This window comes from Panthera uncia (assembly GCF_023721935.1).
Source record: "Panthera uncia isolate 11264 chromosome A1 unlocalized genomic scaffold, Puncia_PCG_1.0 HiC_scaffold_16, whole genome shotgun sequence".
NCBI lineage: Eukaryota > Metazoa > Chordata > Mammalia > Carnivora > Felidae > Panthera > Panthera uncia.
Window position 1 is genome coordinate 40,435,478 of NW_026057576.1, and position 12,878 is coordinate 40,448,355.

General features: G+C 33.1%; 1 protein-coding gene across 1 annotated transcript in view; it reads right to left on the bottom strand.

Annotated features, from left to right (window-relative positions):
• Positions 1-12,878, bottom strand: part of LOC125933853 (protocadherin-9-like) — a 768,436-nt gene that overhangs the window by 577,114 nt on the left and 178,444 nt on the right. The window contains exon 2 of the mRNA XM_049647047.1: positions 11,302-11,403. The gene's annotated coding sequence lies outside the window, so the exon portion shown is untranslated. The remainder of the gene's footprint in view (positions 1-11,301; positions 11,404-12,878) is intronic.

Consider the following 12,878-nt stretch of genomic DNA (forward strand, 5'->3'; position numbering starts at 1 on the left):
CTTTGACACCATGGTACACAAACATGCATACACCTTTGACACCATTTTTTTTGTTTCCTTTTTGTTTTATTTTCTGACATGCATCTTAATAAATGGAGGTTTTCCTTAAATTTCAAGGTTCTTCATTTTAACATCATTAAATAAATTTTAGCATATAGTATCATTCATGGCCTAGGCTATTTGTCAAAGTGAATTATATGGAAAATAGTATTAATAGGTGTTCTTTCATTTGAGTCAAATTAGGTTACCACTGAGTAGGTAAAACTAAATGTAAATAGATGCATTTACAATTAAATTACTTAAGTGCATTTGTATGCTAACCCTACTGTAAATCACCAAGAGAAGTCACTGAGGGGAGAACTTCTTAGACTCATTGAGCTTATACACCCTCTTTACAAGGCTGAGAGTTTACATCTGTAAACTCTGCCCTCGGATTGGGATTTAGGTGACAGGAGAGGTCACTGCCGAAGTGAAAGAGAGTTGTATTACACTGTGAGTCAGGAGGCTGGTCTCAAACCCTGGATCTGCTGCCACCTTTGGTGGAAGCATTAGAGCAGTGGCCAAGAGCACAACCCACAGATCTAGATTTTCTGGATTTGAATCCTGCCACAGCCCCTTATCTGCTGTGTGACTATACAAGTCACGTGTCTCCTATACCTTCCTTTATTCAACTATAACCAGAATCACAGAAGAGTTTACCCCACTGAGAAGTTAATTCATCAAGTTAATATAATCAAAGTGATTTTGAAGAGTTATTGACGAATGGTAAGTGGTATGTAAGTCTGGGCTATTTTTTATCAGTGACTTTCAAATTTTTTAACTTGTCCCACACTGAGCAACTCATTTTACATAGAAACATGGTATAAGCACTCAAATATAAACAAATGTATACATGTGAAGTAAAGTAAAATAATATTTAACAATTGTATATAACATATACTTCATATGTATCTTCTGTTTATTTCCCTTATCCTCTTCTTTCCTCATTCTATTCTGTTCTAACCTATTTTATAATTCTATACAGTTTATTCTACTCTGTTCTTTTCTATTCCATTAAGAAAAAGCTGATGCTAAACCTCAGACTGAAAGACTTACTCATTTATCTACATAACCTATATACTCATCATTAATGAAACTCTGCCTCAGTCTTCCTGTCCACCTTTCACATTAAACCTATTAGATACTTCATAAAATTTGAAAATTTTCAAAAAGATCATATTCGGACTCCATTCCTGACCTGCTTAACATGGATCTCCTGGTGGTCTTGGTTCCAAAATTCTTTCTCATGCGTAATATGCTGTAGATACTGAATAATCGAGGTTTCCAGTAATTCCAAAATTGAAGAAATAAATGGCATTTAAAGAGAAAGTATGTACTTAGTCTATTCTTTTTGAAGATTTCATCTGTATTTAACATATGCAACATATACACATAAATCCTAACATACTCCACTGTTTGTTTGAATCATCTAAAGGAGAAAAAGTAAATCTAGTTAACCACTGCTCAATAATTAGAGTGATTCTATGCCACTTCTATTTATAAATAAGCTTTAGCATTTTTAAACTCAAAATTATTTATTATAAAGCTAAAATAAAAGCTAACATCAAGACAAAGCTGGGTTTATGTAGTTTATATGATATGTATCATTGTCCATTTAACTGGCATACATAAGTGTGTCTCAAGCTTTTTAAATAGGTAAAACATTTTTATATCTATATCCAAAATTTTATGGACTATAGAACAGATGAAAAGACTAGTTATAATTCTATGTCCATACTTACCAAGATTTGGTGACACAACAAATGACATCTCATATGCCCTCTGCAGTAATCACTATATATATTTATAGAGTATAATAATAATATCTGTTATATAAATATATATAACTAGTGTAAACATCCAAAAACCCATTTCAAGTTTGAAGTATCTTATTATAAGAATTTCTATATCCTATATGCATACATACAATTAAAATTGTTTTATAAAATACTAAATATCATCTATAAAAACATTATTCTTGGTAGATATTTGGAAATTAGAATGAGGATTTTATAATATGAAAGCTTTTGTGAAAAATATCTATTTAATTTGCCAATGTGCACTTCTAACAATAGATCTTTTGACTTTCCATTTGATTTACAAATCCTTTCAGTGGTAACTAGAAAGAAATCTCACAGTTCAGAATCATCACAGAGAAGAAATTTTCACTCATTATTATTTCAATATTTTAATTTTCTAAAAAAATGTTAACATTTCCTAGTTTTCTATCTTTTCTATTTCTATCCTCTTCTCACATGTATTTGTATTACCTTCACTCTTCCCAATGGGTCTTCAATGTCCTGAGATATTTAGTGTCCCAATAAATTATTTATGACCATGTACGCTATAGGACTTTAAATACAAAGCTTTCCATCAGGCTTCTCTATTAGTATCCACAGATATATGCAGAACCTTCTGAAAACTCCACACATCTATGTTAATTCTATATGCAAATGCCCGGCCTGTATTAATCACAACATGCAACCTCAGTTGATTTAAAAAGTACTATCAGGCAGGGATATTTTTCTCTCATTCTCACAGTTTGATATTATTTATTGTCATTTCATGTGTGGGTTCCATGCCGATGTAACAGATATTGATTTACACCTTTTTGTATTCTACCTTTTGGTTGTTTTGTTATAATTTCAGGATCCTTCAGTGAAAGGTACTATGGTTGTCACTTGTTTGAAAGGCCCTTCTCTCTCTTTGTACACTCTATTCCCTCCACAAACAGCTGCATCACACTTGTCATTCTGAATGGCAAAGATGTCTTTGGCTGATAAGCCTATGTGCCTGTGGCACACAAAGTGGCTTCAAATGACTAATTAGCAGGAGCTGGGCCACAGCAAGGTTTGGTGCTGTCCATCAAGCATGCAACCATGGCTGACACCATCAGCAAATCTGTCAAATGTGGTTCTTCTTGTGAATAAACCCAAGGCCACTTGCTCTGTGGTGAAGAAGAAATTGGCAGAACATGTATAATAAAAAGTAAAAGACGGTGATGGCCATCCTTTACACAGTGTTAAGTAATGGAAAAAAAAAAAAAAACTTAAGTTAGAGGAAAATTTGATCACTGATTTATAGCTGTTGCTGGAATACAGGGAATCAAACGGAAATCTTCTCCATGAATTTCCAATGGAACAATCCCCAATGGATCAAGTATATTTATTTAGCTTTTGGAAAACATTAATGTGCACTTTCTTAATAGTAGGGAGCTATTGCGGTGCCTGGGTGGCTCAGTGGGTTAAGTATCTGACTGTAGCTCAGGTCATGATCTCGCAGTTCGTGGGTTCAACCCCGCATTAGGCTCTGTACTGACGGCTCAGAGCCTTGAGCCTGCTTTGAATTCTGTGTCTCCCACTCCCTTCCCTCTGCTACTCGCACTCTGTCTCTCTCAAAAATAAATAAACATTCGAAAAAATTTTAATAAAAAATAAATAAAATCAAAATAAATAAATAATAGGGGGTTATCAATTATTACATATAAAATCAGATTTGCACATCCACATACACATGCAACCTTAAGTAATATCTATTACATATATTCATATACAGTATATACAATTATTATGTATAAAATTCACTTAAAAATCCAAATCTGTAGGAATGCATCTATTAATATGCATACCTGATTTCACAATTGTTCAAAAGTTTTTAAAACAATATTGAACACGCATTGAGAAACATTATATAGTCACTGTTCTTAATAATCAAAAGTATATGTAGAGGGGCACATGGGTGACTCGGTTAAGCACCTGACTCTTTTCTTTTTTTTTTTAATTTTTTTTTTAACGTTTATTTATTTTTGAGACAGAGAGAGACAGAGCATGAAGGGGGGAGGGGCAGAGAGAGAAGGAGACACAGAATCGGAAGCAGGCTCCAGGCTCTGAGCTATCAGCCCAGAGCCCGACGCGGGGCTCGAACTCACGGACCGCGAGATCATGACCTGAGCTGAAGTCGGATGCTTAACCGACTGCGCCACCCAGGTGCCCCAGCACCTGACTCTTGACTGTGGCTCAGGTTCTTGATCTCATGGTTCTTGAGTTCAAGCACTACATCAGATTCTCTGCTGTGGATTCTCTCTCTACCTCTCTCTCTGCCCCTACCCAGCTCATGCTTGCTCTCTCTCTCTGTCTCAAAATAAACTTAATCTTTTTAAAGTATATGTGGATATTGCATTACAAATTTGATAGCTATTGCCATTCTATATTATGAGCCAGGATGATGTCTTGATAATAGAGCCGAAAGACATCTGAATTGAGAAGAGAAATAACCCAATGGAAATTTCCTCAAACCTGTGATGCCTCTTCCCAACACCTAGGCTTCACACAGGCAATCTTTCTGAGAAACATTCTCATTTGTCCACAACCACAGAAATCACACCACTCTTGATCATTTACCTGGTAGACTCGTTCAAGCCTTACAGTAACATTATGTTTTCCTCTCCTAGGTTAAATTTGCTTCTGCCATGTGTTCTTGATTCTTGAACATATCTTATTGTACCACTGCTTGCACTTTATGGCAACTTGCTGAATATAAAAATGTGTCCCCTGTAATACCTGAGACAAAAAGAAGTACGTGTGCCTGCCTGCTTAGCATGGTACTTAGCATATCATGTAACAGAATCTTTGGTATATTTGTTGGATGAATATTTGTGGCAGGCAGGCAGACAGGGATTATTAATGTAGGATTTACAGACTGGTTTCAGTACAATTATGGAAAAGGTCAACAAGGGGAAGATGGGTAATTTGCTTCCACTCCACAGAATAGTCTCAACATCATGTTTATGGGTGAGAACAAAGGAAAGAATGTCTAGCACCCAATCTCTGTTTATCTGGCTTAGGGGATGTATTTATGGCTCCATTTAAAAAATTAAATCAAACCACATTCAGAAGACAGAGATAAGTAGGAGAGATTTGGTGAAATATGTATATTTTTATATTACTCCATACTGCTAATACCTCCTATGATTTTCAAACATAAGTTTCTACTGTGAAATAACAATATTAATGTGTTTGTAGAAAACATCATACATAGGCATTAGACACGAATGTCTGTAGTGCCTGTGTACTATTGTACTAAAAATTCTTTGACTTCTTAGTAATTTGTTTCAAATTTATCTATACTGACTTGGTAGCAAATAAGTGGTAATTAACAAAAATTCAAAGATGTAGGGAAAATTTATCTCTATATAATATAAATCACACATGACAAATACATATCAAGGAGACTTTTCAATCAGTCATTAAGTATGGTTTAAAATGGTAGTCAGCAATTGTCCCTGGATTTGTTAGAAACTGTCCACAAGGCTAATCTTACATAAAATGGCATGTAAGTAAGATCTTTGACTTTTCCCAGTTGGGCATGTGAGAACTTAACCCTAACAAGCTGCAAACCATGATATGTATTTTTTGTTATTTTGCTAAAGTGCAGAGTTGGGTCCTTAATGATAAAAGAATGAAAAGAGGAATAAATCCTTATCTAGTGAGTGAGCTGGTCTGTCGTGTAGCATCCTTTCTCTACTGACTGTAATATATGCAAAGTTTCACCATAAGTGACTGAAGTGTAACACAGCTTTTATCATTTTGGCGGGTAATCTTAGATGTTACTGAGAATTTAAATATTTTGATATACTGAGAATTATTCCCAAAATATATAGTATATCAATGTATATAGTAAGAGTGTGTGTGCGTGTATGTGTGTGTGTATATCTTAAATATTTTTACCTTTGGGATTTTAGAAAAGTTTGTTCTTATAAAGAAAAAAAATGAAAACAAACTGGCTTGTGAATTAATTTGGTATTATTAGATAAAATTACTCCAAAATATTATAACATGTAATTATTGATAAATGATTTGACTACTAATTACTTTAACTTAAAAGCTGATATCAACTGTAATCTCTATTCTAAGGACAGAACACATTTATTCTTTGAAAATTAAATGTGCTTGGGTCACACAACTATATAAAACACCAAAAACAGGAAAATGTAAGTATGTAGTATAATATTTCATATACTAGATTCTGTTTATTTAGATCCAGACTTAGTTACTTAAGTCAAAGTTAATCTGTAATAAATACAGAAAAGAGGAAAGGAAAGAGAAGAGAAAAAAGAAAAGACCAAGATCAAGTGAGACAAAAGTAAAAGCCTTTTGGCTTTATATCTTTCCCTTTTTATTTGAACGTAACAGATAATGTTATCATTTTGCTATTACTCCATTTGATACTATTAATTTAAATTAGAGTGTTCTATGCTATGGTTACAAACATGGAGAACCACTGTTCTCCTAGCTCTCAGTGTGCCTTTGTTTCGGTGAACCCAAGCTCAAGGTATACCTGTAACTCCGTCTTTAATGGTGGGAAAAGTATACTTACCTGGAAGACTTGTTGTCCTAAATGAGGTTATGAATGTGAAATGCAACACACAAAATAATAGTAATAATCTAATACATTTTAATTCTATTCTCTTCCCACATGCTCCTCTCATTCTCCATTTGACATATTTTTATTCTGTTAAATATTTCCATCAAATGATACCATTGGAATGTTTGTGAAGCCAATGATAATTTAACTTCTATGTATCTCTGACCAGCAAACCCTGTGTCACAAATTTATGTAAAAGGTTAAAAACATTTTCCTTATCAAAACTGTTTTCCCAGTTTTGGTCTGGAGATTTATAGTAGTGGTCCATCCTGGGATATCTTGATCAACCATCTGTACCCATGAATTTCACACTTGTGATAACTGCCACATTTCCAAAGTCTGGCGGCTAAAATTCATACTTATTTTAAAAGTCTTCCACCAATCTCCCTAACTCTTAGAGCTAAGATTTTCATCTGACATTGATTTTCGGATTTCATTGCTACAAGGGAAAAGTCTTATCTCAAAAATTCATACACTGAACACTAGACCATTTTGTAAAAATACTTTAGCTCAAGCATCAAAAACAGTGACAGGGAACAGCTACTCATACTGAGATGCAGTCTTGTGTGAATTCCAATAACTATGAGACATTTTCCTACAGATTGCAGAATATAGACACTGAAAGCTCTATCCACTTGCATCCTATGCTATTTCATGGGTAAAGGGAACTGAACATAATAGAAGGGAAATGACAATAAAATTTATGGATCAAAGAGGCTTAGTAAAGGTAATATGCATTTATGGCATGAAAACAATGTGCACTTATTCATTTCTATGCTTGAATTTTAACTATGAAGGCTTTTTGTATCCAGTGACAGAGCTCTGTCAGGAAAACTTAAATATGACAATTCGTTTAAATTCCAGACCTTATTTAAAATCTAGTTTAAGAAAAATTTTCAAATATGAACTATTTTCTCTAACATTTGCATAGAAATTTTTTACGTAGCTTAGAAGTAGTCATTAGATCACTCGAGGATCAGAAACCCTGGATCTAATCCTAGTGCTATCACTAGCTAGCTCTGTGACCTAGGGCAAGCTCCTCCATCTTTCTTGTCTTCAACTTATGCCTCAGTAATATGAATATATAATTTCCATGGTCTCTGATGACTAAATAGCCTGCGAATTTGTTTTGACTTCAATACTATCTTAGGGTAATTAACCTTGTAGTTCCTGTGGTTATATTCCAGCTCCATTAGTTACTACCTGTGTGAATGCAAGCAACTTACGTAACTTCCGTGTGCCTCAGTTTCCCTATCTGTAAAATGGGTAAAATGGGAATAATGGGGTTGCTGTCAGAATTAAAATGAGCTACATTTTAATGATTCTAATATGTAAGCTTTCTTATACTTTAAGATAACTTAAAGTGGGATACATATTAAGGAAATCATATATAAGCACTTATCAGAGTTTAATCAACAGCAATTCTTCTCAATGGTAAATGAAATTATAGCATGGGTTATGCTAAGCTGTTATACATTAACATCTTAACATCATAGATTAGACAAAATTTGGTAATATATATGAAGAGTCTGGAATAATGTCTGCTAAAAGATTACCCATTAGCTGATACTAGCATTCCTCTATGAGTGAGCAGTAATTGTTATATCTAACTAAGTTAAGCATGATGGGCAAAGTCCGATAATTTAAGAATGACTAAAACTTTGCTGGTCATACAGCCTTGGTTTTGTTTTGTATCTAAAGTTGTAATACAAACTTAATAGCTTCATTCAGATTAATCAATATTAGTTGACAAAAATATGACTTTCCACTTGAACAGTATAGCTTTATTCAATTAAATATTTTTATGATAAAAAGACCTAACATGTTTTTTTTTTACTTTAGTAAAGTGATTAAAGTGGGAAAGTATAAATTGTGAGAAAATAAAAAATTAGTAATATATTTACCAGGCTTACCACATTATTTGATGTAAAGGAAAAATAATAACAGCATAGCACAGGAACCAACTTTGTAGGTTATGATCACTTTCCATTATTAATTTTCAAAAATGATTAATATTAGATTAATAACTTTTAAGGAAATGGTTACTGAAACTATCCCCTTTGTTATTGTTCTATAGACATTAAACATTATACAGAAACCCTGTGTTGCAGAATGCTTTTTTTTTAAGTTTGCTTATTTTGACAGAGAAAGACAAAAAGAGACAGATAGAGAGAAAACACAAGTGGAGGAGGGGCAGAGAAAGGGAGGGAGAGAATCCCAAGCAGGCTCTGTGCTGTAAGTATGGAGCCTGATGCAGGGCTCAATCTCATGAACATTGAGATCATGACCTGAGTTGAACACACTTAACCAACTGAGCCACCCAGGTGTCCCTTACAGAATGCTTTATAACACTGCAAAACAGGCATTACTTCTGTCTCCAAGTTTTATTTTCTAAGAAATGTCAGCAGAGATTTTCTCTCTGTGTTAAAAAAAAAAAAAAGTATACTTAGTAAATAAGGTATATTATGATGAAAAGCCATTTAACAAATAACAAAATGAAAAACTATTTAAAGGACAAAATGTAAATGATGGCCAAATATACTCATAAAGAGCTTGAAACAGACCCCAGCACTGAGTATCAGTGCCACAAAAATATCAGCTGTCAATGTCATTATCTTTATGTAGTATCATAGACCACTAGAAAGACAGAGGACCTTAGAGATGACCTAATCTGAAACCATTCAGACTACAATGGGCCTGGAATATGATGGTTAAATGAGAATTTGGGGATTTTTTAAAAATAATTTGTTTACTTTCTTTTGTTTATAAGTATAACACAGTAGATTTACTTTCACTGTTCTTTGATAATTGGAATCATAATATAAGTCAACATGATAACTTGGAGTATCATTTTTTCTTTCTTACCTATCTTCTCTAGACAAATAAACCCTGTACAAACTGTGCTCTTGTGCATTGGGCCTTATAAAATAGCCAGGGAAGAATAAAAATACCATTCACAGAAAACTATTTTAATTTTGGCTTATTTAAATTCTCTACAAAAAATAAGGAAATCTTCGGGATTTCAGTGGCTTTCAGAATGTTGTTCATGGGCTTTGTAAATATTTACATGAGTTTTTATTTATGAATAAAACTTATTTATTTATGCCATAGAATAACTGTTCTTGTGTTATTATTGGATGCAATAAGGGTGATTCATGGGAGAAATTTCCATGTCCTACACACTTGAAATATACACACTAATGATGATAAATCAAGAGGTTAAATTATCGTTCTTCTCTCAACTGCCAAGTGATTGAGATTTTGGAGAAAGAGAGAGGAAATAAAAGCAAAATAGGAAGAAGAATATATGCTATAGGTAAGAAGGATGCTTCTGAATAATTAGATCCACACAAAGAAAAATAAAATATGTGAAGGAAGTATTAGGAGATAAAACTGTCCAAAATATCACTTTAACATTTTTCCATCTCAATTAATGGTTTGTTAGAAAGAAGTTGCTTACTCAGTAAAATTTCTATTAATCAAAATAGTTTATCTGACCTACATTACTACTGGGAGTTTTGAGAATGACAGATGCCTTTACTTGGCAAAAACTAGTGTGAAAAACCTGTACTGGGGCACCTGGGTGGCTTGGTCATTTAAGTGTCTGACTCTTGATTTCAGCCCAGGTCATGATCTCACAGTCATGAGATTGAACCCTGCATCAGGCTCCACACTAAGCATGGAGCCTGCTTGGGATTCTCTCTCTCCCTCCCTCCCTTTCTCTCTCCTCTTTCTCTCTCTCTGCCCCTCCCCCACCCTCTCTCTCACTCACAATAAATAAATAAATACCTTTTAAAAACCAACTCTGTACTACTACTAATAATAAAAATGTTTTCAATAACTTTAAGGAAATTGGGAAAAAAACTAGCTTCAATGAGAAAATAGAATGCATGCTATTAACCACATATACATATACATATTATCTATCTATTCATCATCACTCTGGAATCCATATGTTATGACTGCAGAAATACATGAAACAAATATGTGTGTGTTAATATTAGAGTTAATTATTGAAACACAATTCCTTAAAAACATTGATCTTAAAAATTGATCTATTATATAATGTGAACATACTCAACATTACTAACTGTAACTCTAAAATGATTAAAATGGTAAATATTATGTGTTTTATACCACAATTTTAATAAATTAAAATAAATATAATAGATTTTTGCAACCAGTCCTGTTAGAACGATTGGTACTGGAATAGCCCTCACGACATAAAAAAAGAAAAGATAAAAGAAAAAACAACAAAATGTGGATCTTCTACATCTTACAGTGGATGGACTCATTAAGAAAAAAGGAAGGTAATTTTTATTTTCAATTCAAAAAATGAGGAAGTAAAGAATCAAGCTGAGAAAAGGTAGAAGAAAGAGAAAAGATTAATAAAAATTCCAGTTAACCTGTTCATATTAAGCAACATGGTCTTCTCTATCGTCCCTAACTGTAGGATATGAAGCAAATAAATCTTTCAACAAATACATGTTCACATCTTTTAGCTCAACTAATAAAAATGAATCAATTAAGAATCTTTAACTCCAAAAGAAAGTTGCTCATTTCTTTCTCCAAAAATAGGTAATAATCAACCTTTGCATTCAATGGCAAGAATATTGAATTTAATAGCTGCACTATTACCAAAGAGGAAAGATATTATTGTTTGCTTTTTGTTCTAAATTTCTTTATTTAAGTTGTTTAAAAAAGTACTAGCATAAAAATATGAACATAAAAGAGGATGGCAAAGAAAATGTTTATAATAGTTAACTCAGACTATATACAATCACTAGGAAAATGCAAACTGCTCAGTACTAACACGGTCTCTATAGAGATATGGCATACCTCGTAATGGCTTTCTTCATTCTCCTGAATGTGGAAACCCGCAGAGCTGGGACATTTCTGAGGAGTGACAGGAATATTGTCACTTTTGCTGTGTGAGTTACACTGAAAGAGATTACCAAATAATTGTGACAAACTACTCCACATTCAGGGTGTCTATTGAGAGACATGGCTGTTTGCTAAGAGTCTAATCAAAGGAGTACCATTTGAACTAGCAAGCATCTATACTCATAGGTACATGCATTAATATGCAGCCTTTACCAAAAAAAGAAAAAAAAAATCCCCAGGAGAGACAAATCGTCAAAATGTTTTAAGCGAAGCTAAAGAAATCTCAAATGTAGTTATTTTATTTTTACCCTTTCTTTTTTTAAGCAATATGTTCTTATGATTTGGGTAACTAAATCTTACATGGTGCTACTCTTTGTGTGACATGTTATTCAAGTGCTTGATTTATACAATATACATGGTAACAGAGTTATTATTATTTTTCCCACTTACAGATGATGAAGATTAGGCGTACAAAATACACTTCTCAAGGTTGGGCTGTTACCCAGCTTTCTAGGACCAAGCCCCATACCTTCTCTACTAGACGCATGGCCTTTATAAATGATACATTTGAAACAGACAAAATTGAAAACCTAAAAGTTTAAGGTCTTAAAATATTACGTCACTTTTCTTCTGTACCAAATATCAAGATTCTTTGAAACAAGTTAACGAAAATAATTCACTTGGAAAAGGATGTGAATTGTGGAAAGTAAAATATGGAATTATGGCTTGGGCTTTCTCCATGAAAATATTAAAATGGTTGTTTTCCATATTCCTTACATAATTTTTATATGAAAATAAGATATTATTCACTTCCTGTTATCCTTGCTTCCTTCTTTCCTAAATCTCTTATTAAATTCAAGGCAAGGAATATTTATAAGTATTGCTGTTTGGCCACTTATTAAACATAACATTGGGATTTCTAAGGTTTCTACATTAATAAAAGATACTGTAATGCCTCCAAAAAAGGTTCACCATTGGTATATAACCTTTCCTCTCCTATATGACTACAACATATGCACAGATTTGTATGACATAAGTAGGGAAGATACTATTTTTTCACACTAGTATGCCACATTTCAATTAACTAATGAAATTTTACTTTTCCCATGCCAAAGAATAATCTATTAGAAAATGACTTCCAAATACATTTCAAAAGCAAATTAATTTTAGAATTTAGTATAAGTTCAGTATGTTTTTACCTCAAGACCACCATTTTATATATTTAAATATATTTTTAAACACATTACATTCCTTAAGACTTTTTATTTTGAAACAATTTTAAACACGGAAAAGGTGGGGAATAAACACCAAAAAAGACTTCCAGGATTCCCTTCATTACAATTTCAAATATATCAGTTAATTACCTCATTGTTGGTTGGTTTAAGGGAAATAGCAATATGACAGACTAGGAAGACATGACTCTCAAACCCAAACCCAAACTTTTTCGCATGAAAAACACTATTGTGTTCCTGTCTTCTGTATAAACAGTATCATTTCAACCCTGTTCAAAACTTACCTCCTCTAGGAACTTT